General features: G+C 45.6%; 1 pseudogene across 1 annotated transcript in view; it reads right to left on the minus strand.

Annotated features, from left to right (window-relative positions):
• LOC311126073 (polyunsaturated fatty acid 5-lipoxygenase-like) overlaps positions 1 to 3763 on the minus strand; it is an 18837-nt pseudogene extending 15074 nt beyond the window's left edge. Inside the window, exon 1 of the transcript in view lies at positions 3581 to 3763. The product of the transcript in view is annotated as a polyunsaturated fatty acid 5-lipoxygenase-like (transcript). The remainder of the gene's footprint in view (positions 1 to 3580) is intronic.
• Positions 3764 to 5789: the final 2026 nt, after the last annotated feature.

A 5789-nucleotide genomic window follows, 5' to 3' on the forward strand; every position in this document is an offset into this window, starting at 1 on the left:
ACTAGATGCTGTTCTTCTACTAATCTCACTGCAACTCCCCTCCAAGTCTCCGACCACTACTTTGTATCCTTTTCTCTCTCCCTCTCCTCCAACACTACTCACTCTGCCTCTACACAGATGGTAATGCGCCGTCGCAACCTTTGCTCTCTCTCTCCCGCTACTCTCTCCTCTTCCATCCTATCATCTCTTCCCTCTGCTCAATCCTTCTCCCTCCAATCTCCTGATTCTGCCTCCTCAACCCTCCTCTCCTCCCTTTCTGCATCCTTTGACTCTCTATGTCCCCTATCCTCCCGGCCGGCTCGGTCCTCCCCACCAGCTCCGTGGCTTGATGACTCATTGCGAGCTCACAGAACAGGGCTCCGGGCAGCCGAGCGGAAATGGAAGAAAACTAGACTCCCTGCGGACCTGGCATCTTTTCACTCCCTCCTCTCTACATTCTCTTCATCTGTTTCTGCTGCTAAGGCCACTTTCTACCACTCTAAATTCCAAACATCCGCCTCTAACCCTAGGAAGCTTTTTGCCACATTCTCCTCCCTGCTGAATCCCCCCCCCCCCCTCCCTCTCTGTGGATGACTTCGTCAACCATTTTGAAAAGAAGGTTGACGACATCCGATCCTCGTTTGTTAAGTCAAATGACACTGCTGGTCCTGCTCACACTGCCCTACCCTATGCTTTGACTTCTTTCTCCCCTCTCTCTCCAGATAAAATCTTGCGACTTGTGACGGCAGGCCGCCCAACAACCTGCCCGCTTGACCCTATCCCCTCCTCTCTTCTCCAGACCATCTCCGGTGACCTTCTCCCTTACCTCACCTCGTTGATCAACTCATCCTTGACCGCTGGCTATGTCCCTTCCGTCTTCAAGAGAGCGAGAGTTGCACCCCTTCTCAAAAAAACAACACTCGATCCCTCTGATGTCAACAACTACAGACCAGTATCCCTTCTTTCTTTTCTCTCCAAAACTATTGAGCGTGCCGTCTTTAGCCAACTCTCTTGCTATCTCTCTCAGAATGACCTCCTTGATCCAAACCAGTCAGGTTTCAAGACTGGTCATTCAACTGAGACTGCTCTTCTCTGTGTCATGGAGGCTCTCCGCACTGCTAAAGCTAACTCTCTCTCCGCTGCTCTTGTCCTTCTAGACCTGTCTCCTGCCTTTGATACTGTGAACCATCAGATCCTCCTCTCCACCCTCTCCGAGCTGGGCATCTCCGGCGCGGCTCACTCTTGGATTGCGTCCTACCTTACCGGTCGCTCCTACCAAGTGGCGTGGCGAGAAGCTGTCTCCGCACCACGTGCTCTCACCACTGGTGTCCCCCAGGGCTCAGTTCTAGGCCATCTCCTATTCTCGCTATACACCAAGTCACTTGGCACTGTCATATCCTCACATGGCCTCTCCTATCATTGCTACGCTGATGACACACAACTAATCTTCTCCTTTCCCCCTTCTGATAACCAGGTGGCGAATCGCATCTCTGCATGTCTGGCAGACATATCAGTATGGATGACGGATCACCACCTCAAGCTGAACCTCGGCAAGACGGAGCTGCTCTTCCTCCCGGGGAAGGACTGCCCGTTCCATGATCTCGCCATCACGGTTGACAACTTCGTTGTGTCCTCCTCCCAGAGTGCGAAGAGCCTTGGCGTGACCCTGGACAACACCCTGTCGTTCTCCGCTAACATCAAGGCGGTGACCCGATCCTGTAGGTTCATGCTCTACAACATTCGGAGAGTACGACCCTGCCTTACACAGGAAGCGGCACAGGTCCTAATCCAGGCACTTGTCATCTCCCGTCTGGATTACTGCAACTCGCTGTTGGCTGGGCTCCCTGCCTGTGCCATTAAACCCCTACAACTCATCCAGAATGCCGCAGCCCATCTGGTGTTCAACCTTCCCAAGTTCTCTCACGTCACCCCGCTCCTCCGCACACTCCACTGGCTTCCAGTTGAAGCTCGCATCTGCTACAAGACCATGGTGCTTGCCTACGGAGCTGTGAGGGGAACGGCACCTCCGTACCTTCAGGCTCTGATCAGTCCCTACACCCAAACGAGGGCACTGCGTTCATCCACCTCTGGCCTGCTGGCCTGCTGGCTCCCCTACCTCTGCGGAAGCATAGTTCCCGCTCAGCTCAGTCAAAACTGTTCGCTGCTCTGGCACCCCAATGGTGGAACAAGCTCCCTCACGACGCCAGGACAGCGGAGTCACTCACCACCTTCCGGAGACATTTGAAACCCCACCTCTTTAAGGAATACCTGGGATAGGATAAAGTAATCCTTCTACCCCCACCCCCCCCTTTACTCCAACCCACCCACCCCCCCCCTAAAAAAATAATAATAATATATATATATATAAAATATATAATTCAATAAAAAATAAAACATTGTAAAGTGGTTATCCCACTGGCTATAAGGTGAATGCACCTATTTGTAAGTCGCTCTGGATAAGAGCGTCTGCTAAATGACGTAAATGTAAATTGTATTAAACAATAACATTGAAGGGTTGCACAATCCCGTGTAGGCTTTCTTCAGAATTTACTTCAACAGTGGAGTAAATGAACACCCACATACCTTGGTACGGGTATCATTTCAATTCTATTATAGCTAACACCCAAGGTTCACAGAAGTTATATTTGGCTTGGGGAGACAATGATATCACACCTTTGTGTAGGTGTTATTGGTGTTCTATTATAATAACATTTTAAGGGTAATCCAATCCTTTAGGCTTTAGGATTTACTGTGAGAGTTGAGCCAGGTAGCTAGTGGATAAACTGGAACAGTGGCTCATTGGGAAATACATAATGGCCTCAAATTGCCCTTAGAATTAGTGCTATACTGCGTGGTTTTGAGTATGGCTTGTTCCAAAAATAATGAACAAAAGGCAGCATTCTAAACTTCAGAACATCATTGCCACATTCCCTGTCCTACAACCTGACCTCAAAGACTACCATCACAGACTTCTGCTTTTCAGCCATAGAGATGCAGATAGATATTTATGACGCCAAACATTGCCATAAAGGGAATTACTGTGTGCTATTGTGTGTGCCATGTTTAAATGACAACATACTGCAGATTCAAACACTCTGTTAAGTCAACCATTCGGATGCAGGTAGTTATTTACGACACTATACGGTCTGGTTTAGTCTCATACACCACAATAAGAGCAACGACTGCACTTTACATAACTACACTAGTAAGAACTACTACAGTACAATCTCACATCTATGTGTATACTCTCACTGTTCTCCTCAAATGACTGAACAAAGAGGATTTAAAGTTCAAACCGTTCAAAACGTTCTATACTTTTCTACCTTGCATTTCAGTATGTTTCTACCTTGCATTCCCTTAGGTAAAAACCTAGTCCACAGTCCTTACTGAATCTACTGCAGACAATAATGCGTTCATTCATATCCACATGAGTGTACAGAAGTTTGTTCACCAGACATTTAAAAGGTAAAAGGAATAACTTACCTCAGTGCTGTTAGTGAAAGGAACAGAAAGTCCACTGTCTCTACTAACGTTTCTCTTTCCCTCTCTTTCTTTCTTTCTCTCTCTCTCTCCGGTTTGTTTCTGTGTCAGTAACTCTTACCTTCCTCTCCGTCCCCCCTTTCCTCACTCTCTTTCTTTGTGTAGTGTGCCAATGTTCTTCTCTCCGGAGCACCTTCTCTTCTCTCCCTCTCTGAAATCTGGCAGACAGTTAGCTGGTTCACACTACTGTGCACCGATTCAGTCGTCTAACTGCAATCTGCTGTGTTGCAAACATCCTCTCTGATGAGACCACCTCTCTCTTTCTCTCTGCCTCTCTCACTACCTTTTCAAAACTAATGATTTGGCTTCTCTCCCTTTCTCTCTCCCCCTCCCTCCCTCTCTCACTTTGTTTATGTCTACACACCCCACTTCCTCTGCTCCCCCGTCCCCTTGCTCACTCTAGCACAAGGAAGTACATCAACTTCAAATGAGTCCCTACAGACAGATAAGGTAGACGATAAATCACTATCGGAGAGATCATTCAAAACCTGCAGTCCTCAGTTTACACCTACATACAATAGTTTACACAGTATGATGTTATATATAATAGCGTATTAGAGTGTAATATCAGATGTCCTTTTTAGACAACCCCTGTAGAGAAGTCTAATACTGAGAAGAAAAAAAGGAAATGCATTCAGAGAAAATATGTTCTCACATATGTCAACAAGCATCCTGTCAGTCACTCTGCTAAAAGCTTCTATGCACAGCCTGGACGTCACATGGGCAACGTAAATCCAGAACACTACCATTAGTATGATACTGTGTTATCTTTCGTGTGGATGTATTAATTTGTGGATGTCCATCATCCATTTCATATGATATGTTAGGAATTTCAACTCGTACAATATGTGAGGAATTGCAATTCGTACATGTTCCGAATTCCAAATTGTTGGGGCTAACGTTAGCTAGGCTTGGGGTTAAGGTCAGGTGTTAGGTTAAAGGGTTAGGGTTAAGGGAAGGGTTAGCTAACATGCCAAGTTGTTTGTAAAGTAGCTAAAAAGTAGTAAAAGTAGCTAATTAGCTAAAATGATGAGATTCTAACACACAACCTTTGGATTGCTAGACGTCCGCATTATACGCCCGCCCATCCACCCCAACCAACAACTCTATTTTAGTTTTTGCCTTAAGTAACCATCTGTCTTATGTAACCATACCAAACATAACATATCATACTAACTTGAACGTCCAGGATTTACGTTTACTATGTTACATATAGTCTATGACACAAGGCTGCTATCTAAGATGTGGTCTGAGTAAACCTTACTTCTGTCTGCAAATATCTATAGATTGTCTTACTGAGACTGCCGTGTGTGTTTAGTCCAAGTGGGAGAGATTGGCAGTTCTATTTTGGAATGTGTAGAATTGACATGATCTTCTCCACCCTGTGGATTAGAATCATGTCCGTTCTAAGCGTTCCATCATTCTGAAACATTCTGTAAAGTAGTGTTCTACAGTATACAGCTGTTCCATTCTAGTCCCCTCCGACCATATCTGCAGCCTAAACTCTCTGGAAGCACCCCCCCCCCCTATGGTGACGTCATCCCTAGTGTGTGTGAAAGACTTTCTGACCCTCTCCGTCTGTTACAGCTCCAACCAACCTAGGAACATAATTAGCCCCCAACTGGCCAAGTCAACAGAGGGATAGAGGAAGCTGGACACGCACATAAACTACACTAAATGGGTGAAGAGACAGAAACAACAGGTCTGCCACACATCATTAAGAACGTTCAGTCCAGACGCCCCAGTTTTTAATCTAGAGTCAACAAGGTACTGGATTGTCTACTAGTGAACATCCTTCCATTGTCTTCACACCAGTTGTGCTTATCAGTGGTTTATCATCATCATCAATAGTTTGAGTAATACTGGTCACACAAGACACTTCAAGACCTTTCAGTCAAAATGCCCCATGATTCCACAAAGTGTCAGCATGTGTCTACTGATAGTTCTGCTTTGAGTAATCTTGGTTAGCCCAGAACTAAAATCTTTGCGTAATTATGTTTATGAGGTCTGTCTACGAGAGATTATGCTTTGAGTAATAACATGATCACAGCTTGGTCTGGATTGCACAGACTAATATACTGTACTTGGTTTTGCGCAGCGTTCAACACGCTTCCTGTTTTAAAAAGTACAGAGTAGCACAGTGCTATGTCGGATGAAGAAACACCCTCTAAAAGTGACACCTAAATTAAGCATTCATACTAACAGTAGGGTGAGTTAATAAATTCCCAAAGTCAAACTTTATCTGAAACATCAATACAATACAGACTTTC

The sequence above is a fragment of the Coregonus lavaretus genome (assembly GCF_964263955.1).
Source record: "Coregonus lavaretus genome assembly, contig: HAP1_SCAFFOLD_731, whole genome shotgun sequence".
Taxonomy (NCBI): domain Eukaryota; kingdom Metazoa; phylum Chordata; class Actinopteri; order Salmoniformes; family Salmonidae; genus Coregonus; species Coregonus lavaretus.